We start from the raw sequence: 27,812 nt of genomic DNA, 5'->3' as shown, positions 1-27,812 counted from the left end.
ATTATCATTTGTATGATTTTACCATTGTGGTATAGGGGGATGCTGCTGCATAAACACTGAGATGACTGGACCTCTGTGGGACTGGCTAATGTGAAATGGTGCAGAGATTTGTCACAGCACTGCATTATAAGTGAAGTCTGACAATATTCATGCAGAGTACTGCTGCAAAGCAGCACTGTAACCAAAAACCAGTCTGTGTGACGTTATGAAATGTCAAAAAGCCATTGTTCATAGAGATAACACGTACTGTGTTCAGCAGTGCTATTGTATGACTTATATATTTTATTGGTGGGGGCAGGAGTGAATAAGACTCTGTCCATCACAGTGCTGTATCATGAACTATAGCTTTATGGCGGGGGCAGCATTCTGGATGCTATACATGCAATTTGTAAATTCCTGGCTATACTACTCATTGTAACCAGTCATTAACATGTATTTTTGAGGAAATTCAGGCCAACATGTTTCTTTGCAGCGGTATGTTTTGAAGCTTCTCTGTTCCTGCCTAAGCTGTTCTGTTGTTACGTTGTGCTTTCTTTGTCAAGAAGCATGAACATCCTGAAATGAACTCAGACCTTTAATAACATATTTACAGTACTATACTTTTTCCCCTGTAATTTGTAATTTGTTACTCTCTTACATGGTATTTTGCAAAGTATTTCTTGTGCTTTCTCTGGATTATGATAATTTTTTCCGGTCACCAGAGAAAGGTTTTTTATATTGCTTTTGACAGTGAGAGGTCCTATCATCTTCATTCTGCTTCCATAATCACTTTTACTTTTATTGTTATTTATTTATTTATTTTTACATTTTCAGATGCGTTAGTGATGTCATCATTTTAGACTATTTTTTTTGAAAATGGAATGTTTTCATATCAGTTTTATAGCAGAGTAATATGAGGGAAAGAAGAGACCAGTAGATTAAAAGGTTTACACTGATTGTTTTCAAATCCAGCTAAGGCAGATTCCCTTAAGCATCATATTGAGAGCATTCATACAGATCATGATTAATTGTCTCCCTTAAAATGAAAAAAAAAAATCCTTTTAGAAGTACAGCAGTTACTTATTTTTAGTCTTTCTCTTTGTCACCAAAGCACAACAAAAGCTCAGACAGAGTTCCCTGTGTGGGTGGAAAATGTGCATTACAGGATGTGCTGCTTCATAAGCAACAGTCAAAGTTGAAGGGAGCAGATAAAACAGGCAGTAATGCCAATCTATTAAAAAGACATTAGAAGACGTGAAACACATCAAGATACTCAGTGGGGATCTGATCTCAAGTGTTACCAGACATATTTATAAGAATTTCAGAAAATGCTGAGAAACCTGTTCTGAAAGAAATACAAGAAAATGTTCCTGAAATTTGGAGGATGAGTTATGAAATACTAAAGTTCTGTGGTACTTTGTTTTTGGAATTAATTTTCCATGGATTGAAAAAGTATAACTTTTAGGATGCTATGCATAAAAGCCTTAACACTTAAAGTGGTAGGCACAGCTTTATCAGATAGTTTTTAGAATCATTTGATTCTGTATCTAGCTGAAAGGCAAACATTTGACATGCATGAGTCACCAGAAGACTACAAATAACTCCAATCTATGCAAAAAAGAAAACTGCCAAACTGGATCTGTGATACAGAGGGATGAATTCCTAATTCATATCCAGGAGATCTGGGTTCATGTGACAAACCTGATTCCTCAGTCATTAGCTGGAGGGTGGGAATGAATGCCATTTTGCCAGCTTGCCTATCCTAAAATGAGGAAGGAGATTTCTGGGTAGGGCTACTTACCCACAGTGGAGCCTGCAGTTTCCAGCCATGTTCCAAAAGGTATGGTAAGTACACCAGCAAATCACAGACATATTTCACAATGACATCATTGCTAAGTGGATGCAAGGTGGGACTAGTACAGGGCATAAGAAAGAAAATATCCCAGTGTTATCAGGATGGCACCATACTGTAGCACCCTGATCTCCTGCTCCCTAATTCTGTTGGAATTCCACCATATTCTCAGCATGTTGAAAGGCCATGGGAAAAGCTGATTGATTACCACTGAGAGGTCTTGAATGTGGACAGCAAGGATGGACTCTGAGACATGCAGATGGCAGAAAGGGAAACAAAGCAATTAAAAAAGCAAAATTGACAAAAAACTTTTTTAAATAACAGGTTCCAAATTCTCTTTTGGAACATTTAAAATAAACACTGAATTGGAAACTATATTTTAAGAGCCTGTATGAGTATTTCAAAGCATTCTGTACACATTTCTCTTCACAAACTTCAGCACATATCAACTTTTTACTCCACTAATGACAAACGACCAGTAACATCAACACAATGCTGTTGTTCCAGGAAAACAGAGTTGCTTTAGGAGGCTTCATGATTTAACCCCTTGCATCAGTGTTAGAGATCAGATATAAGCTAAGTCTCTGCCAAAACATCACTCAAACCTCAGCACATCTGATGCGGTTTCTTTGACATTTAACCAGAAAAACAGAGAGAAAATATTATTATTTTGAGGTATTAGTCTATCAGTTTTCAGGATATCACACCATTTTCTCCCCATCTTTTTTTTCAACGATGAAGCATTTTCTGTGTCATAAATTATTCTATTAAACTTTATAATCAGTTATTTGCAACCACATTTGAAGTCTTTAATGCATCTTTTTTAAACCAAATATTATTTCTGTAAACAATAACAATAAAATTGTAATAATATTATTTTATCCCAACAGCTGAAACAGCTACACATACAAAATCATTGTCTCCTTATTATGATTTAGCTTTACATTATTGTTTGAAAAGTATCTTTTATGTGCAAATTGTTAACCTCTCTCAGTTAACAAATATATAAAAAATAAATCATTTTATCAGAACTATTTTTACTTCATCACCCACCTCTCTTTCTGCATAATAGATTAGACAATTCAATAAACAATGCGAACAATGAAATAGGAGGATAAAAAAGGAAAATGGAAGATTTAAAATAAGTTTTGGGTCCCTTTGACCCTAAGGAGAAAAGGGCATAGAACGTCTTAACACTTAAGTTCTTGTGCAATACCAGCCTTTAATTTATTAATACAAGTGAGGTTCACTATAAGTTTATACCACTATAAAAGAACATTATATGAGATAAGGGCATAAGTAGGTTTCTCCCTCATCTATAATCAGTCCTTCTAAACACCTAAGCTTAGATGCTGATTGCTTCATTATACATTTCACCTTGCAAACTTCTTTATATTAATTTTGTCATGATGTTTTATTTGCAATTTGTCTGCCTGGCTCCAAAATTCTATTCTTCTGCTATCCATTCTTTGCCCTGTTTGTCAACCATTTGCTTTCATTTTGGAGTGTAATTCGCAATCTGCGTACTATAAAACAACCTGGCTTGTGTAGCGTCCTAATATTAGACTAGTCAGGCATACTCAACCCTCCTTGCTCTACCAGTAATTTCATCCTCTCCCTTCTCAATATTGTGTACTTATCCACCCCAACAAACTCTTTTGACTTCATGTCACTCAGTTACCATTTTACTTATCAGGAGTCTCAAAATATGCTTGTTACATATATACTGTCAGTAGCACCAGAAACATTTTAATGGCCTGCACTTTGCTGTCCAGATCCATCATGATAATTTTCTAGTTAATAATTTTCCACAATATATTTGTTATTATCTCCTGCCACATGGTATTCAAGGCTTGTTTTGGGTCCTTTTCTGTCCAGACCCTAATTATCTCATTCTGCAGTATCCCCAAAGGTAAGGGTATTTCTGCACTAAATCTCTGTGTGGAGTTGTGTTTTTTCAGTTTGTTCTGGGACATTGTATAATTAAGCACTACTGCCTTTGTTTTTGTTCATTCAGCTTATACACTGTCATCCCTTTATATTGAACTAATATCTGTAACAGTTTTGGGATGCCCCTGTATAGATCTATTAACTATAATATCGCATCATCTGCAAACAGTGTGACTTTTCTTGATGGTCAAACCAGTCATACTTCTGAATTGAAGAGTTCCTAATTTTTACTGCAAGTGGCTCTATACAGAGTGCACACATTATGGGTGACAGTGAGCAAACTTGGCGTTTGCCTCTCAGTAGCTTCAACCCTCCTGAAACTCTCTCCATTTCCTTAAGATGGTATGCAGCCTGTTTATAGATTTTCATAAGCAAGTCAGTCCACTGCTGTAGAAACCCATCCTGTTCAGAACGCAGCATAAGTATCCTCAGCTAATCTTATCAAATGCCTTTTCTGTATCTTGTCCAATCATCATTTCTTAGTTACTTATCAATATTGCCTGCTGCTGCAGAATTAGCATTTTGTTTATATTGTCAAATGTTTGCCTCCTCTCCACAAATTTGCATTGTTCTGTATGCATTAATCCTAGTAAGATCCTCACCACTCTTTTTGTGAGTATTGTCATAAATACCTTGTAATTGTGGTTAAGCACTGAAATCAGTCTGTATTATCAGCAGAGAGTCTTGAGTTCATAGAGTTAAAGTTTTAGAGTATCAAGTTAATTTGTTTCATTAACTATGCTGTCCAGGTGGTTAGAGAAGGAACATTTGTCTGAAGTTGTTATTTTTGAATCTCTATCTTTTGTGCAAGACTTGAAGAGGTGTGGAAAACCCTGAAATGTGACATACAAGCTTTTCATCATAAAGGAAGGAAAAAAAAGATTCTAAGTTTCACATCCAGTGACATGTATGGTGATATGTTTTGTACACGTCTGCTTTTTTATCCATTTTAACCAAAAAAAAAAGTTATCTGTTTGCAGTTTTTTAGTTTGTTCTGGGACATTAGCCTTGTAACTTCATTTGCAGTTGTAGGAAGATTATGAATTACTGTAAGATCTTACATTGTTTATACATTATACTGCATTTCTATCTCCAAAGGTAAAATCACTTGTAAAAGCTAGATGTTTGTATTTTGAACCGTGAATGGGACTTTAGTCTTGCAGTTTCATTCACAGGTGTGGCAGAACTGTGAACTGCTACCAGATTTAAGCCCCATTTAGTCATTTATTACTGCATTTTTTTCCATTTTACTGCATTGTCTGGTACAATGTCATAGAATTGCAGTAGAGTATTGGTAACCACTTGAAATGTTGGGACCTGCTAGACCAAGTCCTGAAATATGGAGACTGAATGGCTCAAAGATCGAACTTACATATACTACGTCCGATATGCCATTTCTCAGAATATTCCCTTTTTCTCCAAGGTATAACGATCTCAGAGTTGGTATATATAAGTTCATGGATTGTGGGGGGTGCAGGGGGGGGGGATTGCCACACCTGCAAAAAGAAGAGCTGATGTTGTCATTTTCATTTGTTCCTCAATGAATGGGTTTGGATCTGATCCTCAGAACTGACTCGGACACTTTCTAAAGATTCTAGGGTCCAAATCATGAGCTCCTCCCTTCCCCATAATGCCCCATACCACTACAATACCTCAGATCTCATTTGCCCCTCTTCAAGATGGTTGGGATTGTGATTTTTTGAGCTTTTTTATGATGCTCTGAGTAAAAATTTCCTTTTTCTTTTTTACATTTCTGACAATCATTTGCATATTTAGTATTTAATTTACCCCTTATCATCTATAACCTCTCTGTAGAATTTTCAGTAAGCTTTTTATACTATCATTGTTGGTAGTCTGTTCCTTTTTTTTCTTGTATACTTTTAGGTATATTCCTGTAATATTATTGGTAGTTTCTTCTTCTGTCTAATGCTACCTTCTATCTGTTTTATTCTATAAAAAAGTCTTTCTTTTTCATTTTGTAGACTTTGGTGTTTTTCCAGTATGGTTGATAAGCCTACTGAATTTAAGAAATGCACTTCCTGTGGGCATAAGATCCCCAGTTTTGAGGCCCACAGGGAATGTGTTTATTATTTAGGCTGAGTACATCTGGACACCTCGTTCAATATGTGCAGACTTTAATGCAAGATCAATTATGCAATAGGAGGAACAAGCTAATTCTGAAAGGCCTCTTTCCCACTTCATCTTTATCCTCAGGCACTTCTTCAGGGGCTCAAACCCCCTCCCAAAAATCGAAGGAGCCCCAGGGAGCACATTAAGTGCTCTCCTGCCTGGTCTTCACTGTCTGTGCCTACTATATAACCTCCCAAAAAGGTTAATAAAATCTCAGAACAGAAACCTACAGATCCAGCACAGCCTACTGTTCCATCTCCTTGGTCCTGTGCTCCCAGGTTCTCTCTAGAGCTGGTGTCTCCAAGATTGAGTTCCCTCTTTTTACATCAAACACCTAAGAAATCCTCTAGGCCACCTTCCACATCCTCTTCCATTAGGTCTTCCTGTAGTCTTTCTGAAGCAGAAGTGGGTAGGATGATGAGGAAATTCCTCAGAACACAGATGCAGACTGGGGTTTTACCAGCTTTGTCTCCCACTGGATTGGTGAGCCACCAACTGTCCTTTCAACCCATAACTCCTCCTTTTCTGATCTGACCATCTGTTTCAGAGTTCTTGGATCTGAGAGCCCTGGGAGTAGAACCATTGGGCCCGAAGGTTATTTTAACCTTGACTCCAGCTGCTCCCCTGACCTGATTGGCTCTGACACTGTTGGAAAACAAAGCCTCTTGGAGCTGAAGCATCAGTGTAAGATCCAAAGGTTATTTCAACCTTGACTCCGACTACTTCCCTGACCTGATCGGCTCCAACACTGTTGGAACACGATGGTTCTTGGAGCTGAAGCACTGGTGTCATATCGGAGAGGCTGACTTCAACTCCGAAGTTTTCAGAGCCATTGATTCCTCTCAGGGCTTCAGCACTTGATAGCTTGACTCTGACTCCTTCCTTGGAGTGAGGGGTTGGAGGGCTCGGGGGCTGTCCACTTTGGGAACCTCTGCTCTGGTGGGATTGTCCTCGGCCTCTTTGGGCCCGCTCTGCCTTTGAGGTGGTGGAGAGGGTTTTCTTTCAACCCAGAGTAGTGTTGACTCTCCCATCCATACCCTACTCCTGCTCTGGATCTTGTGTCTGAGCCTTTGCATCCTACACCTCAGAGGCAGCCAGCACAGAAGAGCTTCCACACAGTTCCAACCAGTGAAATCCCCTTCTCTTCCAATACCTCCCCAGAACATCCCACTGAGGAGGTCCCTCAGAAGAGGATGTGCAAGAGGAGGCACTTGCATTCCCCATTGGAATCCCTCACACAAGACACCGACTTTGATGAGGGGAAGGGTTCCCTAGAGCTTCACCTGAAGATGTCTCATTTGGAGACATCTTACAGATCCTTCACCACAAAGGTGGCTGGTCTTCCCAAATCTCTTCCCAGAAGGAATCAGTGTTCTTGGAAGCCTCCAGGTCTGACCCATCTACATCTTGGGTTACCCCACCTGCGGATGAGCTTATAGAACGTATCTTCCACAGGGTATGAAAAGGACCAGATTCTATGGACCCTATTCCAAAATGCCCTAACAAAATATTAAGTGCCCCTGCTGATAGACAGTACTGGATAAAAGGGATTCCTGTAGATGCTAGGATTGCTGTGACAGCCACCAAAAAGGAGTTTGCCAAACAAAGCTCCACTGTCCACCCTCCTAACAGAGAGTCTATGGCTTTGGGCAGGTTTGGGAAGTGATTGTATGCATCAGCAATATTTGCCCTGTGATTGCCAAACTACCTGATGCATTTCACCAGATTACAGAGGAACTTGATAAAGGAACTGTCTAATTCTGCCCCGGGTCCATGTCTGCAGAGGAACAGAAGTCCTTTTCCTTATGAGTGGCCACTCTACAATTGATTAACACTGTGTCCATGAGTTTGTTCCCGTATGCTGTGGAAGGTATCTCCAGGGTGGGTGGTTCAGGCATATTCATAAGGAGACATGCCTGGATGCAATTGTGCAATTTTGTGAAACCCTTCAAGGTGTCATTCATCTATGCTCCTTTTGATGGATCATCCTTGTTTGGGCCAGCAGTGAAAGACACTCTCTCCCATAGTGAACAAGATGGAAAGACCTTCTCTGCAACTGGAATTTGCTTTTCTATCCAGCAGAGACCCTTTTCCAGGAAACAACATGGTGGTAAGAAAATGTAGTTCAGGAAATCTCAAGGTCCTTTCCAGGAGTCACTCTGGAAATTTTCCCCCAGAGGCAGAGGGGGAAATAAGTACAGTGGTAGACATGGCAGAGGTAGTCTGCAAAATCAAGGATCTTGAGATTCTTTCTCAGACAGATCCTTCCAGCATTCCTGAAAGGTTGCCCGACTGTCTTTCTCTGGAGGCAGTTAGGGAGGCTCTTATCCTTGCACCAAGATGCCTGGTTAGTCATCACAAATGACCTTTGGGTGCAAAGGATCATATCCAGAGGATATTTCTTTCCCTTTTTACAAATTCCAGTAAAACCAAAGAAAATTCCCCCAGATGTTGCACCCAATCAGAAGTAGCTAGCAGCTCAAGAGATTATGAAGTTGCTAGACAAAAGAGTCATCCAGGAGGTCTCACCAGACCAAACAGGATCCAGAATTTACTCAAGATTTTTTTTAGTACCAAAAGAGACAGGGGATCTGAGACATATTTTGGATCTAAGCTGTCTGAACCAGTTTGTAAAGAATTCCAAATTCTGGATGTTCACAGTTCAGTCCATTCTGCCTCTTCTTCTGAAGGATGACTGGATGTGCTCAGTCAATCTTCAAGACACGTACTTTCATATCAGAATGAACAGGCACTCTCAAAGGTATCTACACATCCAGCTGGGAGCCAGTCATTATCATTTCAGAACCTTGCTCTTTGGTCTCACCACAACCCCCCCCCCCGGGTGTTCGCTAAAAGCATGGCAGTGGTAGCAGCTCACCTGAGTCTGTTTGGATTCAGAGTGTTTCCCTATTTAGATGACTGGCTTCTTACTGCACCAACCAGGCATCTACTAGTGAAAGCCAGAGATTATTTGCTTCAACTGTCACTCTCACTGGGAATCACTATCAGCCTGCGCAAATCTCACCTTCAACCAGTTCAAGTTGTAGATTTTATAGGGGCTTCCTTAGACACAGTCAATTGTCTAGCTCTTCTGCCTCAAAACAGAATTCTTACATTGAAAACCACATCAAACAGATTCTTTCCATTCCTACTTCCCCTGCAAGACTGATCCTCAAAGCTCTAAGGTCAATAGCTGCTACTATAATTCTAATTGCAACTGCTCATTTACACATGAGAATTCTCCAATTGACCCTGGAGGTGCAATGGTCCTGTTATCGTTATCCCTTGAATCATCCAATAAAATTGTCTCAAGTTTGCAGAAAGTCTCTTCTTTGGTGGATCTACTCCAAGGAGATTGATCTAAGTTGATCATTTTTCCTTCCTCCCCCCAGTGCCACATGGACCACGGAAGCTCCCATTTGGGGTGGGGGGTATTACTTGGGACAGACTATACAAAGCACTTGGTCCCCACAATAGATCAATTTGCATATCAGTGTCCTAGAGATGAGAGTGGTGCTTCTAGCATTGCAGGCCTTCCAGAACTTTATCCATCTAGGGACTATTGCAGTACAAACAGACAATAGGTCAGTAGTCTGGTACATCAACAAACAGGAGGGAACCAGATCTTATCCTCTGTGTTGAGAAGCAATGAAAATATGGCAATGGGCAATTTCATCCAACTGCTTTCTTGTAGCAATGCCTATAACAGGGAAATCCAACACTGAAGCAGATGAACTCAGCCTCATGAGTGGTCTCTCAATCAGTTAGCAGTGAACTTGATCTTCCTCAAATTGGGTCAGCCTTGCTGAAACCTATTTGAATCTCTGCTAAACAACAAATTCAGCAGGTTCTTTGCCCTTAGCCCTCCTCAGGGACAGTCACTGAGAGTTGCTGTAGTCCATGTTTGGCCTTCCAGTCTCCTTTATGCTTATCCTCCCTTGCTTCTCATCCCCAAGTTTCTTCAGACAGAAATTTGGTTGAAGAGCAAAGTAATCCTCATTGCCCCATTCTGGTTGTTGTGTGGCTTTCCTTTCTTTGGTGTCATTTAGTATGTCCTCCTTGAATGCTGGATCCAAGTCCAGACCTTCTATCTTATCCATCTGGGCAGGTTCACCTGCATATTGCAGGCCACAAGTTGTCTGCATGGTTTCTCCAATTCTGGTGATGGCTAGGCATTCCAGGCTTTCCTCCCCATTTTGAAAAATCCTAGTGTCTTCTCATAAACTTTCAACGAGGAAAATTTACAAAAGTAAATAGAAAAGGTTTTCCCCTTGAGCTCATCAGAGAGAATTACCTTTACCGCTCCATGTCCAGCTGTCCTAGACTTCCTTGCCTCAGTTTTCCAGAATGGAGTAAGTTTTTCCACTATCAAGGTTCAATTAATAGCCATCTCGAATTAGCTTATTGGGAATAATGCTTCTCCTTTAGTATTATCCAAAATATGTAAGGCATTTCTTAAGGGTATCTTCTTATTTAGACTTCCAATAAAGGACCCTAATCCACCTTGGGACCTCACTGTGGTTTTGCAAACCTTAGTACTCTCTCCCTTTGAACCATCAGTTAAAGTGGATCTCAAGTTTCTTTCTTGGAAAACTGTTTTTCTGGTAGCTATAACTTCTGCAAGAAAAGTATCTGAACTCCAAGCATTGTCTCTGAAACCACCATATTTGATATTTTACAAGGTCAGGGTTACTTTATGCACAAAGTCTTCTTTCCTACCAAAAATTTCCTCTGATAGCAATATCAACTAGATCATCAATTTGCCAGTTTTCATCTCCAGATTTGAAAACAAAGGTGAATACACTCCATCTCCTTGATGTATGCATGTGAATACACTCTTCATCTTCTTGATGTATGCAGGCAACTTTGATTTTACCTGCACATGTCCAAGGAATTTAGAAAGACTGATCAACGATTTGTCTCTTTTCCTAGTAAAAGATTGGGAAGACCAGTTTCTAAAACTGCATTGGCTAAATGGATAATAGATTGTATTTCCTATATTTATTCCTTGAAAGGTATTGACTTATGGAAACAACTGAAAGCACATTCAACCAGATCAATGTCTACATTGGCAGCTTTTTGGGTTAGAGCCTTTATTGATGGTATTTGTGCAGTTGCCACTTGGTCTAATACCCATACCTTTATTGTGCAATACAAATTGGCCATTATTTCCAGAAACAGAGCTGCTTTTGGTTCTGCAGTGCTCTGCAACATCGTTCCATGAGGGCCACTCAAGGTTACTGTAGCTGGGGACTCTGTCCCTTTCATTGAGGAACTAAGACATTAAACTAAAGTTTCTGAAATTCTAACCTACCTGGGGTCATTGACTCAGAGTCATAGGACTAGAGCTCCGATATTGTCTTCTTAACTGCTTCTTTCAGTTTGAATTTTTCCCAATCCTCCCATCCTTTTCCTGTTGTGGTTTTAAAAGTCTGTGTCTTTGGTCTCGACCCTTTATGGTAATCTGATTTCCAGAGTCCCTCCCTCCTCATTTCATTCATTGCTATTATCTTTTGTGTAAGCTGTTTAAGTACTTTTCCCATCCATTGTTTTCCATAGATCCATAATACTGAATGCCCACCCAGCAAACCAGTATTGCTTTTAAGTAATCTTCCTTCATTACAAATTGTCTCCTGATCATTTTCCCACAAATTCCATTTGCTTGGCACCCTTGCCATACTCTGAGAGGATCCTGAATTACTCCTGCTCCATCCTTGGCAGATAAGACATTTATTTTATTATTTTGCACTTCAGTTAACTGTTTTAGAGTTCTTTTGCTTTATTTTTGTGTATTTGTTGATTTTGCACTTTAGATAATGTTAAAGGTCCCTAATACTTAAAATCATCTTACCCATTTCATTTGTTTAAGTTGTTTTGTGGTAGTATTATAGTTTCATGCAATCTTTTTTGTGACTGGGATAGTCCATCTAGTGATGGTAGGTGGTGGTGACCTGGTTTATTAGAGTTGGGAAACACATAAGGAAGCTGTAAATGTAGTCATTTTATTGGCCAGAGGATTTAGAAGTCAGTTTCCTGTTTAAGTGCTTGTATAAATTTGGAGCATTTGCATTCTCCTGCCCATCTTGCAGCTGTGATTAGTAGTGCCCAGTATAGGGGAAGACGCCTAGAAACCAAAATTTTCCTATAAAACCACATATGAAACTGTACCAGTAACTCAGTGAGTTTAGAGCGACTACTTTGTGCATTGAGTAGCACAGAGCAGCCAGTTTGCACATTGAGGAGCACTGCCTCTTGTATTTAGTATTATGTAGCCTACTCTAGTGTCTGTAGCCCCAAAAGCACCCTTAGTCAGCTCACTATTAACCCCTTGTAAACAGCACCCTTCTAGCTCACCCAGTATTGGACCTGACATCATGGATATGCACTTTCCCAATTTCCCCACAGCCAGTTTGGTGGATTTGGGTGTATTGAGACAATGTTAAAATTGTCAGATGTTCACTGACAACCATTTAATCCTTAAAGAAACTAATACAGTATGCAAGAGATGTATATATAGACAATGTCTCTGGTGGTAAAACTCTCATGTACAGACACTCATATAATAGCTATCACGTTGCCAGAAACAGACATGCTACACGTACCGCATGTAGTAGACACCCTGCACATAGACCTACTTATGCTGAGGCAGTTAAATGCAATCTTCGTAGACATTCCACCTGCAAAAATTATTCTCAACAAACTAAAAATCACAACAGAAACAGCATATAACACTGCACATATAGCTATACTCAGTGGAGCCTGAACTACAAAGCCCAGTAGCAAGCCAATACGCTACCCTGGACTCTAGCCATAGGGGACTCCATTGCACTACATATTGATGCCCCACTTACCAGGCCAAACAAGGAGAAAATAATGGTCAGTTACCTAACAGGGGTCAGGATCTGCCAAGTTAGGCATGCACTCAAGTCACTGCACCACAGGTACCAGTATAATTCAAGTCATTGTCCATGTAGGTGTAAATGACCTGGGATGTATATCCTGAGACTATAAGAAGACAGACAGTATGGAGCTCTCAGACTATGTACTACAGCCTGGTGTGTGCCTAGCGCTGAGCAGTGTTTTACCTTCACCAATGAGGATGTCACAGTATGAAGAGAAGATGACTGACTTTAATAATTGGCTTAGTTTGGTATCATTCTAGGGTGATGCAATATTTGTCAGCTTAGGAGGACATAGATTACAAGCTACATAACTTTGCTAAGGATGGTCTGCACCTGTCACCTCTAGGCTTTTGAATATTGTCTAAAACATTGTCCTCCCCATAGAGTATTTTTTAGGCAATGCCAAATTGACAAACCTTCCAACATAGCAAAATTTACCCAAGGAAATCTAGAGGTGTTACTGCTGAATGCCAGGAATCTAAATAAGAAGCTCCACTCCCTCCAAGCTCTTTTTACCTTGGAGGATGCTGACATCTGTGCTATTACTGAGACATGGTTTAAAATTGCAAAGAATGCCCTGGCAGTGCAAGGCTTGGGTACTTTCCACACATTTAGAACAGCAACTCCAAAGGCAGGGACTAAAGGTGATGATGTCTTGATCTACATTAGTAACAAGCATGCCTCTAGGTTCGTTAAACAGGATGATGCATTGGCGTTCCTCCATGTCCAAATTATCATAGCCAAAGTGATGTACCATAACCTAGCAAGCTGTAGGTCACCCTCAATGTCCCATGAGACCCATAGCTCATTCTTAGACTACTGGAGACACTTGTCATTCATTGAAATACCATCCTCATGGGGGACTTTAATTAGCCCTCTATAAACTGGGATTCCTACACAAGGTAACATTTGCAGGTGTATAGTTTCCTAGATTTTGTAAACAACAAACACTCTGGATTGGTCAGTGCATATGCCTACTAGAGGTACAAACATACTGAACCTGGTGCTCACAAATATGGGAGAATGCTGACCCCCCCCCCCCGCCGTTTCATGTTCTCTCTCCTTCAAAATAAGCGTCAGTTCTGTAGTCCGAGCAAACCCTGTAACAGTTATAAACTACTCCAAGGAAAACTACATTTTATTAAGTGATAACCTGTCAACATTTCAAGCCCCTCCAAGCCCACATAAGACAGCAGACTGTGCGGAATTATTCACAGAAGCACTGTACACAATGATTACATAGAGGCTGCTCTGCCTACCAGAAGAAAGCATAAAACTAACTCAGAAAACAAGCCACCCTGGTAGAATCCAAAATTGAACAGGTTGTACAACAAAAGAAAAAAACATAGCTAAAACTAGGAAGTGTAATATCAAAAAAGATAAAATATTTCTTATTAAACTGAATAGACAACTAACAGAACAAAAATCAACAAAACAAAATTTAAGGTAAAGATAGTGACCCAGGTGAAGGACAGCCATAAGACCTTCTTTAGCTATGTCCAAAACCTAAAAGGTAGCACACAACAGTGTGCCACACTGTTTGAAAATGGAGCCATGTTCGTGGAACCAGAAGAAATAGCAAATCTTCTGGCTGACAAATTCATCTCCAAATTTAAATTCCTCACATCCCCCAGCACCCCCACCCCCCAGGAAATACCATTTAACATAATGCCACCAACTATTAGTAGGGAGCAGGTCTTAGATATGTTTTCTAAGACCAACAATGCAGCTTTAATGGGCCCCAATAATATCCCAGGAAGCCTCCTAAATAGCCTGAAATATGAACTGTCAGGGTCACTGATGTTCCTGTTCAGTCATAGCCTCCACACAGGCTTAATGCCATGCTAATGGAGGACTGCAGCAGTCATCCCTTTGCTTATGGGTAGACCATCAACAGATCCTGGAAATTGCAGACCCATTAGTCTAACTAGTTTTATATGCAAAGCCATGGAAAGAATTATCAAGGAAATGATTAACAATGACACAGGAAACCTTCAGACACTGGATCCAATCCAATTAGGTTTTGTCAAAGGCAGGTCATACCAACTGAACCTGGTGGACTTCTTTGAAAAGTTCACCAAGGTTATAGATGAGAGCAAAATGGTGCATACTGCTTACCTTGACCTAACTAAGGCATTTGATACAATACTGCACTTGAGCATTGTAAACAATCTCCTGGAATTAGGCATAAACCCCTATGTAACTCACTGGATAGCCAGCTGCCTCACAGACAGGACACAGATAGTTAAGATTAGAGAGACCTCCTCCACAAAGAGGGTAGTCACTAGTGGAATGCCTGAAAGCTCTGTCCTGGGTCTGCTCCTCTTTGGCATTTATTTTTCACAAGTCAAGGTCAATGCCAAAGGCCTTTGTCTTACCAGGTTTGCAGATGACTGCAAGCTAGGAGCAATCATATAAATCTCCCAAAATACTAACATCTTACAGGAAGGTCTAACAAAGAAAAATGCCTGCTATCAAAGTCGCACCTTAAAACTCAATGACAAGAAATGCATAATAGTACTTTTTGGGTAGTTGGTCACCCAGAGGAAACTGCCTCATTGTAAAACACCTTTATAAAAGTAGACACATTAGCCAGGGAGTTGGGCAACCTGACTTTTGACCAACATACGTCTAAGGTTGTAAGAAAAGTGTTCTACGTCACGCAAAGCATAAGTAAGGGCATGCTAATCTAGGTCTAGGGAAGTTATTGTGCCACTGTTCTCAGACATCATCAGACCCATCATTGAATATAACACCCCCTTCAGTATGTATCTTAACCAGACACATGCAACAGATGGAACATTCTCAGAGGTTTCTCACAAAAAGAATGCAGGAAATAAACACAATGTCCTATGCAGATTGCCTCAAAGCCCTATCTGTATTTTCTGTTTACTACAGACTGCTGCAAGGCAATTCTTGCCTGGCATGCAAATGAAAAGCACCAAAACTATTAGCTCTAAGGATTTAAACTTCGCCTGATACTTAAATAGGACTTGCCTTAGGGACAGTTATGTATCTCAGAGAATCCCTGTTCTTAGGAATAGACTTCCCTTCCATGTGAAACGGAACCTTTCCTTAACCCTATCCAAGTGCAGTCTAGACTAGTGGATAGGAAATAGGAAATTCATCCCTGGTCTGACACCTATGTCTCTGATGGACAGAGGCAGTCATTAAATCATGCCCTAACATAAGCCACCTTAAAGTAACCTCTAAGGCATAATACCTCATGAGATACTTTTGGGCTGCATGGGTAAACTTATAAAGGCCCCAGTGGTCATTAGCCTAGTATATACCTATGAAACTATGAACAGTATGGATATTTTGATTCTAAAAGATCAGTTTCTTTATTACTGGTTTGCCAATGATCATTAAGTTGCATTTGTCTGTTCTAAACATTGTGTTACTGTTATTACTCTATCTACAGATTTTTTATAAGGTATTTATTAATTAAGTCATAATCCTGTGCAGGAGAGATGATAAAACTGATCTTACAGTTATCCACATACTTGCTGCAGCTCAACCAGTATTCTTTATGGATGTGAATAGTGGCAAAAACCATGTTGGACAGCATCGGTCCGAGGACAGATCGCTGAGGCACTCCACGAGTGACAAGCAAAGGATCTGAAAAATATCCCTTAATTTTAACAGTCTGGCTATGGTTACTTAACCAGTTCATAATCCAATGTGTTTTGTAAATATTTAAGCCAAAATTTTTTAAAGATTTATAAACTGAGTCAAGTGGCACACTGTTGAATGCCTTTGCCAAGTCCAAAATATAGTCCTACATCTTAAACTCAAATCAATACTTATGGTCACTTGCTCATAAAATTCCACTATGTTAGTCAAAATAGATCAACATCTAATAAAACTATGTTGATGCAGTTCTAACCCGTTTATAACATAGGTTTCATTTTCCACAACATCTAAGAGTCTTCTTTCAAAGCTGTTGCCTATGAGTGTGAGAGTCACTGGTCTATAATTTCAAGTCTCACTGTTTTTGCCTTTTTTTTGTGAATTAGTGTTACAAATAATTTCTTCCACATTTCAGGTACAATCTCTGTGACAAGCAACTTGTCAAATACTGTGGGCAGAATAGGTTAGAAGTCTTCTCTTAAATTTACAATCGGTACTACAGGTCCTGTAGAAGTGTCCTGCTTAACTTGTTTTAACACTTTAAGTATTGACTGAGTGCTGCTCTGATGGCATAAAGAGATAAAGCCCTGACTATGGTCTAGGTGACCCAGGTTTGATTAGTGGTGCTGGTGAATGATGGAGTGGCAGGGAGGGGTGGACGTTACCATCACAGGAGGGGAGGGTTGTGATGTTGGTATCTCCTATGATGATGCCTTGAGAAGATTGGGAACATTGTAAGGCTGGAGGTGTGGTGCAGACATGGCTGAACAGCTGTGGAAGGGAGGGCAATACACAGCAATGTCCCCATTGCATACCGTCCCTTCAGAAGTAAAACGAGGGAGGATATGGATAGGCCATAAAAAAAAATACCAGGCTGATTGATCGGCCCCCCAAAGTACCCTTAGGATTTGAGCTGGCCCAGGCAGATATACGGACTGGAGTAGCCAGTATATCCAGCAATTGACTTGTTGCACTGGGACAACTGTCCAGTGGAGAACGAGGACCAAAAAATATATATACTCACTGAGTAGTAATGACCAGACAAATGTCTGATTGTCACACCTTCATGATTTTGTAAGCCTTATTTGTACTGATATTTAATTACCCCAGAAAACAAATACATATAAATATGCATATATAAATGTAAAGTGTTAAGGAATATTTATTAAAGATGCTGGCTATTTATTTAGGATCTGTAAAGGTTGAACCATCTGCTGTTATTGATAATGCGGGACTTTTGTTCTTCCTATAAAAGTTAATGTGGGTGCGAACATCTTTTTTTTACTTTTAGAATTAGCTAATTTGTTCTCATGAATATCTTTTTCCATTTAGAACTTTTATTTAATTATTTTAAGGAACTCACCCACTCCACAAGTTTGCTCCTTTCTTTTTGCTGGAAAACACATTCATATTTATCCTAGTGTTCTTTTAAAACTTTATGGTCTGTCATAACAGAAAATGCAAAGTCACATAGCCAGCAAATTTTAGTTGGTTGGGCTGCCTCCCCAATTTCCAGTAGTGCCGCTGGCAAAACAACTCAGTCTCATACAGATAAACACCCAAAGCAGGTAGACAACCCCCTCTACACCTCTGATCTGATAAACCAAATTCAACCATATCACCTCTAACTCAATATTAATTGGTTGAATGTATTAATGCACCAAAGGAATGACATTATCTGGTCTATGTTTAACAGACTGAAACATTAGCCAGATCTACTGTGGCTGTTTTACATTCCTTGGCGTGGCCATGATCGACCTTTATCTGCAAGAAAGAAAAGCAATCGTATTCTTTTTGAATGTTCTTCCTATGGGCTCTGTTCTCCATGTCCACCTGCTTTTCATTAAAAGTTTCTGACTCGATTCTCTTTCAAGTCCGAATTTTCTTTTTGCAACTATTCTTTAGCATCAACATGCTAGTCCATAAGTTCCATTGTTTTTGTTCATCTTGTTTGCACTCATTGTGCAACTAACTAGTTGTATGCTCACTGTATTTATCTCACTTAGATTAGTCAAAACAATATCTACTCCTACATTCAGACATGTCCAGTTGCTTGCTTGGAATCTGACAACTCTGACTCTTGCTGTTCATCTGCCAGATTTATTTTTTTCTAACAGTTACAGCCCTTCAGACCATCTGTAAACTTTGCTTTTAATTTTCTTACCAAAGAGTTATGCAGCTAATTGCTGTACATTTTACTAAACCACAGTTTCATTTCAGCTGAAATTTTACTTCATACACTTTAAGACCACATTTAGACAACTTACTGTAAGATAATGGGAGAAAAGCATTTTGTCTTTACAGCATCAAAAGGACATAGGTAGTTCAAGGCAATATGGGGAATGCCAAGGCAAGACTTTAGCATATCTTTTAAAAACAGTGTAGAGAAGACTATATTGTATCCAAAGGACAAGTTCAGAAGTTTGAGTGTCAACCAGAAGCACATAAATAAGGTTAGGTGGCACAATGCCAGGGTAATCCAATGGACTAGGCTTGTAAAGGCTCCAGGGCCATTAGCCTAGTACACACCTATGAACCTATAAGTGATACATTTAAACTCAGGACAAGGACAGGACAAAAAAGGCAAAGAAACATAGGTTCATAGGTTCATAGGTAGGTACTAGGCTATTGGCCCTGGGGCCTATACAAGCCCAGCCAAAAAGGTACCCTGGCTTTTGCCACCCAAGAAAATTATTTTCCTTTGCCACTATCGAGCAGAGCCACAGAGGTGATCCCTGGGGTGAATTTCCTATTTCCCATCCAATCATCGTGCTAATGAGGAGCTTTGTTTGATATAGATAGGTAGTTTATTCCAGAGTATGGGAAGTCTCTGGGACAGGAATCTATCCCTCCGGCATGTTCTGTTCATTGTGGTGACAAGGTTTAGGTCACTAGAGCGTGTAGCTCAGAGGGATTGGGATTTCTTTAAGTGGAGCATGTCCAACAGCTCTGGGTTTGACATAGCTTAGTTATGTTAGGCAGAAATCACCTCTGAGTAGGCGATATGCAATGGAGTAAAGCTGGAGTTTTTTGAGACGGTCTGCGTAGGACATCTGTTTGAGGCCAGTAATCCCCTTTATGAGGTATTTCTGCAGCCTTTCCAGTTATTGTAGATGTCTTGTGAGGTACATGCCAAAAGGGGTGTTGTACTCTATAATGGGTCTAATGAGTGATGAGTAGAGGGGAACAATGACCTCTTTTTTTCTGGATGAGAAACCTTTTGTGATGAGGTGTGCCATGTAGAAGGATTTCCTGACTACTGTGGAGATGTGATTATCAAAGGAGAGACTACTGTCCACCTGTGCCTTAAGGTCTCTTATCACACTTTCAATGTTAAGTATACTACCATCTATGTTGTAGTTCATGGGTACAGAGTTTTTACCAAAGGGGATGACAATGCACTTTTTTGCATTAAGCTTGAGGCCATGGCTTTGACACCAGGCATGTGTCTCAGTGAGGCCCTTTTGTAGGATGTCCACATCATTAGGAGTTTCGATTATGGCTCCTAGTTTGCAGTAATCTGCGAACTTCGTTAGCGAAAGACCTTCTGTGTTAGCCTGTACTTCAGAGAAGTAGATACCAAACAGGAGAGGACCCAGGACTGAACACTGTGGTACTCCACTTGTCACTGGTCTGAAGTTGGATTTGGAGTCTGCTACTTTCACAGTGTGGGTTCTGTCAGTGAACCAGTTGGCAACCCATCTTGTGAGATAGGGATTTATACCTAGTTTAGTGAGTTTATTTATAATTCCAGAGTGGGGGATGGTGTTGAAAGCCTTGGCAAGATCTAGATAGGCTGTGTGAACCACCTTACCCTTGTCTACGGCTTTGGTGACTGCTTCAAAGAAGTCTATCAGGTTTAGGAGACATGATCTGCCTTTTACAAACCCGAACTGGATGGGATCCAGAGTTTGGAGATTACCAATGTCTTTGTTTATAAGTTCCATGATGATACGTTCCATGGCCTTGCAGACCAGGCTCGTCAGGCTAAAGGGGTGGCAATTCCCGGGGTCCGTGGTGGCTCCCCCCTTGTGGAGTGGGATAACCATTGCTGTGCACCATTCAGCAGGCACAAAGCCTGAGGTGAGGCTATGACTGAACATGGTACTTAGGTGGGGTGCCAGTTAATTCTGTAGTTTGTGTAGAACGCAGCCTAGGATGTTGTCTGGTCCCATGGATGCTGTGTTCTTGGCTTTGGAGAGTGTGGTTTTTACCTGTGCAGCCGTGATTACAGGAACTTTGCATTCTTCCAGTATAGAGATGGGCTCTTTAGGGGGTGAGAGGGGGGTAAAGTTAGCACTGAACCTATCTGCCAGGATGTTGGCAATATCAGTTGGGTCTGTATATTTAGTGCCATTGTGCTGTAACTCAGAGCAGATCTGAGTGTTGCCATTGAGATTCTTGACATAGCTATAGAATGCTTTGTGGTTGTCTTTAGAATCAGTAGTGATTTTGTTTTCGTAACTAGCTTTGGAGGATTTTATCAGGGATCGCAGCTTCTTACTGAGGCTGACCAGGGAGCGCCTCCATTCGTGGGATTTTACTCTCTTTTGCAAGAGTTTCTTCCTTCTGTTGTACAGTTTGTTTATGGCAGGGGACCACCAGATTGGCTTCCTTTTTTTGGAGGATAGCGTCTTGGTTCTGTTTGGGATAGCACGATCCATGCACTCATGTAAGTGCTTATAAAGTGCAATTGTGTAGGATTCAGTAGTCGTAACAGTATTGTCCATCTGCATGGGTGTCATGAAGTTCATCACTTCTGTCTTAAGAAGCATGAAGTTGGCTTTGGAGAAATTTTTTACCATGGTTTCCTTAATGGGGGCAGACAAAAGGTGAGCAGGATAACTGGATCTCTAATGGCATGGTAAAGCCAATACAGATCTCACTCCTCAAAAAAGTCTTGTCAAATGACAGTTATCACCAATGGCTCTGGTAAATCTGCCTCATGTCCAGGAACACTGTATACATCAAGAATGAGTCACAGAATGAGCAAGTAATTAAAGCACAGCAGAAACGTGAGGGGGAACTGTCCCCTCTGGGAAAAATAGCACACTGCCTTAGTAAAGGGATAGAGCTTTCAGCCACTCTTGATAGCTCATGGACTTCAGATATATAATCTTTTCTGTTAGGAATCTTTAGGGTTTTTCTAATTGTTTGATGTGTTTAGCAAGATTCATCCAGAAGGTAGCATTGTATTCAATATTTGGCCTGATCAGTACTTGATGTAAGGGTGTTATTACTTCTTTAAACCCTTGATTATACTCATTTGGCAATTAGATAAATAAAAGGATTTCCTTATAACAATTGTCAAATGATGGTCAAAAGATAGGGAGTTATCAGCCCAAGTTTCCAGGTTTCTGACTACATTTTCATTTTGCTGTGTTGTGTTGTGTTGTCCATATAGAATGATGAGGAGAGGGGTTTGAGGAGAGGGGTTGTCTACAAAAAGTGATGTGTTACTTTTTAACATTTATCTTCAGCCCAGGTTTAGTACACCAATTGTAAGAGAGAGTTTGTTCCCAATGGTTGAATGTCAGATGGTGTCTTAACAATAACCACCAGTTTGCAGCTGTCTGAAAACTTTGCTAGCCAGAGGTCATAGTTCTTTTCTTGGAAACCTTTGAAGTAAATGCTAAAAGGAGTTGTTCCAGTACCGAGCCCTGTGGGACACCGCTGGTCACTTTCATACTTTCTGATGAAGCACTTGCAACTCGCATTGTATGGGTTCTGTCTTTCAGCAGTTTGCTCTCTATCTTGCCTGATATAGGTCAATTTTTAAGTCATTTACCTTCTGCATGATATCATAGAGAATGGTGTGAAAGGCCTAGATTGGTTCAAGATAGTGAATCACATGGCCATCGTATAAAACTCTATAACCCTTTTGAAGATGTTTACAAGATTAAGTAGACAGGATATATACTTCACAAAGCCAAACTGTTGAGTGTTAAGAATAGTAAGATTCTTGATATTGTAGTTTGAGGTCAGTGGTAATACATTCTCTAGCTGTACAGATGAACCTTGTAAAGTTGATAGGTCTGTAATTACCTAGGGTGGTTGTAAGGCCACCATTATGGGAGTTCATTACCACTGCAGTTTGCCACTCATCAGGGACAAAACCAGTAGACCTAGATCAAGTGGTTGTAAGGTAGATGTTCTAACCACTACACCAGAGCTTTAGAAGATGGTTTCCTGCTTCTGCAATTGTATTTTTCATGGGGGTCGTTTGAAATAAGTTAATATTGTTTGATTTAGAATTGCACCTATAAGGAACATCAGGTTGCAAATATATCCATAACAGAGACTGCAATAAATTTCTATTAGGTGTGAAATTTTATATAAAATGGTACATTTTCTACCTTTTAAATATTATGCACTTATTAAAAGGCACCTGCAGTGCAAATGTCTTCAACAGTTAGATGGTTGCTTACATTTTTCTTAACTCAATGCATCTTTAATAAACTTAGTTCACTTATGTATTTCACTTTTAAAACAGCCAGTTTTATTTTTATGGCTTATTACAGGTTTTCATAGTCATAATCACACATGAAGCCCTACAAGCCACTGCATGCATTTTCATGATTAAGACACCAGGCAATGATGGCTTATCTACAGAAAAATGCAGTATATTGAAAGACCAGTTTACACCATACACGGTAAGGTTATTCAGACATATAAAAAAGAAAGGTATAAGCTCATCAGAAATGTAGTCCTTGACCACTATGTACCTAAATTCTTCAAAGCTTCCTGCCTTCCTCCCAGCCATCTATAGAGTTATTTATTTAATTCCTATTGTCATGAAAATATGTGCAAACATATTGATCCCCAAAGTTGCAGCCTTTAATGTCATATTTGTCCCAACCCAAGTAGGATTTATCAAAGGAGAATCACATACAGTGCAGCGATGATCATTCATAACACGCAGGTTAAACCTGGGACAGTAAAAAGGGTAGTGTATGCAGTCACAGTCTTTACAGAGTTTAAGGAAGCCTTTCACTCACTGCAGTAAGAATTTTCACAGGACATTATGGGAAAGTACAGTTTCTCAGTGAAGCTCTGTATAAACACGAAAGCCAGAAGAAGTAGCTGAATTGAACCCACTCAAAGTATTGCAGGCTGCAAATCACCACACAGTTGTAGAATGCAGAATCCACTTTATTAACTTCAGACAAAAAATCCAAGGATGAGCGCTTTTGTCCAGAAAGATCTAGACTTCAGACAATTTACCCCACAGTTACTTCCTTCTTATACAGTCCAAACAGGAAGTTCCACCCAGTTATAAACTAATCAGTTATGTCATTAAAAGCACAATATTTACAGTCACTGGATTTAAAAAGCAGACAGCCTATACAAACTGAAAATGTTCATGGAACACACCACCCTAAAAACACACTATATATAAACACTGCTTCATAAAAATGACAATTTACAATAAATATTTAAATATGTTGAATGTGTTAAAACAATAAATATGTGTGATTAAATACCAAAAACTAGATATAGTAGAAAATGTTGAGAAATAAATACACTTAACATAAATACTGAACATGTGATATTAAAATGTTAAAATGCATAATGGAGAAATATATATATATATATGTACATATATATACACACACACATTTTATCTTTCTAGTGCCTTTAGTTTTAAAATTGGGCTAATTGAAATATGTTCATTCAGGCCTGGCCAGTTCCCGCATTCAAACGTAATTGCCAGTATAATTCTCTTTTCTCAAGTAATAGTGACCATGCACCACCCCTCATGTTGGTACTGATATTGTCTATAATAAAAAATTGGAACTTATGGTCCTTATACTCCAAAACATGTTTGCTAAGAGAATTTGTTTCTTTTTTATTCATTATGTCATATAGGTGTTCGTATATGCGATTTTTAAACTTTCTATCAGTCTTGCCTATGTAAAAGCAAGAACAGGTGGTACACATGGCACAGTAAATCACTTTCTCCGAATTACAGTTGTATTTCTGATTGATTCTTATTTCAATATTATTAATGTCAAAAATATTGCCTTCTTTAATATAACTGCAATAGTTACATCTGCCACATTTGTTCATAGAACCTGACCTGTGGTTTGGGTAAGAGTTACTACTTTCAAATATGTTTTTCATATTCTTGCCTTTCCTATATACTATAATAGGTTGCGGTCCTATTAGTGGTCTGATGTTCTTGTCATGTCTCAAAATAGACCAGTTTTTTGTTAAGATGTTTCTTACTATGTAACTATCTTGAGTGAATACAGTGATGAAAGAAGTCTTATAATCATTCTTACTTGCAACATTGTCAGTTTCTTGATTACTGGTGAAAGGCCCACTGTCAGTCATACTACAAGAAAGTAAAGGTACATAAATCCCATGCTCTCTCTTGTTAACCACCTCAATCATTATATCACTAATGAACTTACAAGGATAGCCTCTTTTTTGAAACATATTTTTCAAGTTGTCACATTCATCTAAAAATTCATCAATACCAGATGACTTAGTAACTGGACTCTAAAACGTTCTTCCCATGACTCAGTGGACACCAGCAATATTGCAGAGATGTGATATCCACCCTGTCTAAGAAATACAGTAATGAGTTTCAAGAAACAGACACAAAGGTGAAGGAAGTATGTATTAAATGCATATCGTCTATGATCTAAGATGAATGTGATCAGCATGGTATCTCATTATATATACATGTTCAACTCACATGTGGTATATTAAGCAAGTTTAGGCAAATTTATACAAACTGCATATGGGAAAAGAGAAGCTACCATGTATCACATGCCAATATAATCATCACTGAAGGGAATGGCCTGCCTGACTGTGGCACTTATGCAGGCTGATATCCATCAGTATTGGCATGGACAGTTTAATCTTTTGAAAGCTTCTGCTCATATGCGATGCTAATAATCGTTTATGTTTCCTCGGATTTTGCACAGATAATTCACAAAATGTAGAAATTGTTACTTAAGGCTACATGCTGAGTGCATGATGCATCTTTTTGGGGAAAAAATGTCATAAAACTTAATGCTGAATCAGTCATATACAAATAGGTGAATAGATAGCATTGCTGTTACTAAGGGCATTGTAGAAGAAAGCATAGGGGAATTTATAAGGAGACTGATTATACATCAAGGATAACTAAAATCCACTGTTCAGTGGGTGAAAAGAAGGAGGGAGATCTTTAGCCACCATGCACCTCAGTCACCCTGCTACTTCAAAATGTATCGCATGTAATAGAAAACAGCATAGTCTGCCAAGCATAAATATCAGTAAATATGCTAATGCACTTAATACTGAAGAAAATAACCAGCAGCTCCCCTCTTCACAGCAGACTATCAGGTGAACAGAGATTACAAGTATCCAGTTTGAAGAAGAATTATTATAATGTGAAACTTGAAACAATCCATGCACAACACCTCTGACTGTACAACTTGGTTAAAATGTTTTCATAATGCATACTTGCCAGAAACAAATCTTGGCAAAAGATTGCCGAATGGGATTTGCATAAGAAAGGTCTATAGTTGCATACCAGTAGGCGTATTAACTATTGCTTGTGCATGCCCACAGGTCATTTCTACATGGGAATTTTATTTATTTGTTTATTTGTTTGTTTGTTTGTTTATCTTTTGTTTATTGAGAAGTCTGAATGGGCAAAGACCCTCTGTTGGTAGTCTGGGGAGGAAATCTCCTCATTACGTACATTTTGAATAAGTTGACAAAAAAAATTTACTATAACACTCAGGATTATAAAACGTAACAGGTGTTCACCATGTTACACATGCTACATCGAATTTATAGCAAGTTAAGCTCAGCCACATCTGTAGAAAATAATATGTACAGCATGTAAAACTCACATACATTAATCAAACATTCAGCATTATTTTACAATGTATGTACATGCTTCAAATGTAATGTTAGCATGCAGACAGCAAGATAAGGTATATGGATATTTTTTCCAAGCAATTAAATTCACTTGAGACCCATAAACAAGGAGATTTCTGTAGTAGAAGTATGAGAGTTTTATTATGATGATCATGATTATGATGATGAATCATCATCATCACCATCAACCCCTTTTTTCCTTGTTTTCTACATCTGTTTGGGGATCAGGTCAACTGTAACCATCTTTCTCAATTCAGTGCCACTATCCTACCTTCTTCCATGGCCATGCCTAACTGTTGCAGGTCTTCTTTCATGCAATCCCTCCATCTCTTTGCTGGATGCCCTCGTTTCCTTTTGGGTTTGTCCTGTCTCTCCCAAATCTTCTTCACAAGATTTTTCTATGTTTTCTTGAACATGTGTCCAAAGCACTGGAATCTCTTCTGTTTGACCATTCTTAAGATTGGAACTGCTTTGGCATCTGCTCTAATGTCTTCATTTCTTCATGCTTATCCTATCACCCATCTCAGGCACTTCATCCTCATCACCACTAGCTTTCTGAACTGGTTTGCCTTCATTGCCAGGTTTCTGTAGCATACAGTAGTACTGGTTGCACCACTGTTTTATACATCTTACTTCTGAGCTTCTTTGGCATTCCTCTGTCAGAAAGTACCCCTGATACTCTGGGTCAGTTGGTTGTAGCCCCTCTTAGTCTAGCTTTGGCATCTTCATTCAGACTTCCATTTCCTACACTACTCCTCCCAGATACTTGAATATGTTAACATGTTCCTATATTTTCCCTTCTATCTCATTTCTCAGCTTCTTCTTATTTCCCCCATTTGTTGCCATAACATCTTTCTTGTCTGTACTCAGTTTCATTACATTTGCCTTCAGCTGTGCATTAAATTTCCCTATCAATTGCTGAAGTTCTTATTCAGAGTCTGTTGTAATGCCACATCATCTACATGCAGCAGCTTTGTTGAGCTCTCCCCTTGGCCTGTTTGCTAATGTAGTCCACCAGCAGTGTTGGGAATCCCTCCACTGTTCGTACTTGAGTTATTGGGTCCTTTTATATACCCTGCACTAATTCTATTAGTGTTTCAGGGACTTTGAAACATTACAGCGCTACTGAAATCAGCTTTTGTGGGATCTTGTCATATGTTTTTTTCCAGTTTAGGAATGTCCAGTTAGACTCTTTCCTTATGCCTAGCTTCTTCTCCAGCTCACTGCAAACATTAGGTCAGTTGTGCTGCATCCTGATCTGAATCTAAACTGTTCGTCTCCCATCCTACTTTCTACTACTCTATGTATTTGTTTATCAAGTTAGCCTCTCCAGCACTTTCATGCAGTGTATTAGGAGTTTGATACCTCTATACTGCCCACAGTTGTGAATGTCCCCTTTGTTCTTGTACACTGGCACTAGAAAGTGAATGTCATCTGGACTATACCTTTCACTGCATACTGCTATGAGTTCTCTCAGAAGCCAT

General features: G+C 39.5%; 1 protein-coding gene across 1 annotated transcript in view; it reads left to right on the top strand.

Moving 5' to 3' along the window:
- The window catches only part of CCHR3.PART1H8orf34 (chromosome chr3.part1 C8orf34 homolog), a 3,081,413-nt gene that overhangs the window by 73,452 nt on the left and 2,980,149 nt on the right, over positions 1-27,812 (top strand). The gene's annotated exons all lie outside the window — the stretch shown is intronic.

This window comes from Protopterus annectens, chromosome 3.part1 (genome assembly GCF_019279795.1).
Source record: "Protopterus annectens isolate FY-2018-M chromosome 3.part1, PAN1.0, whole genome shotgun sequence".
Classification (NCBI taxonomy): domain Eukaryota; kingdom Metazoa; phylum Chordata; order Ceratodontiformes; family Protopteridae; genus Protopterus; species Protopterus annectens.
Note: the sequence above shows the minus strand (reverse complement) of the source record. Positions and strands in the feature narration are given on the sequence as shown.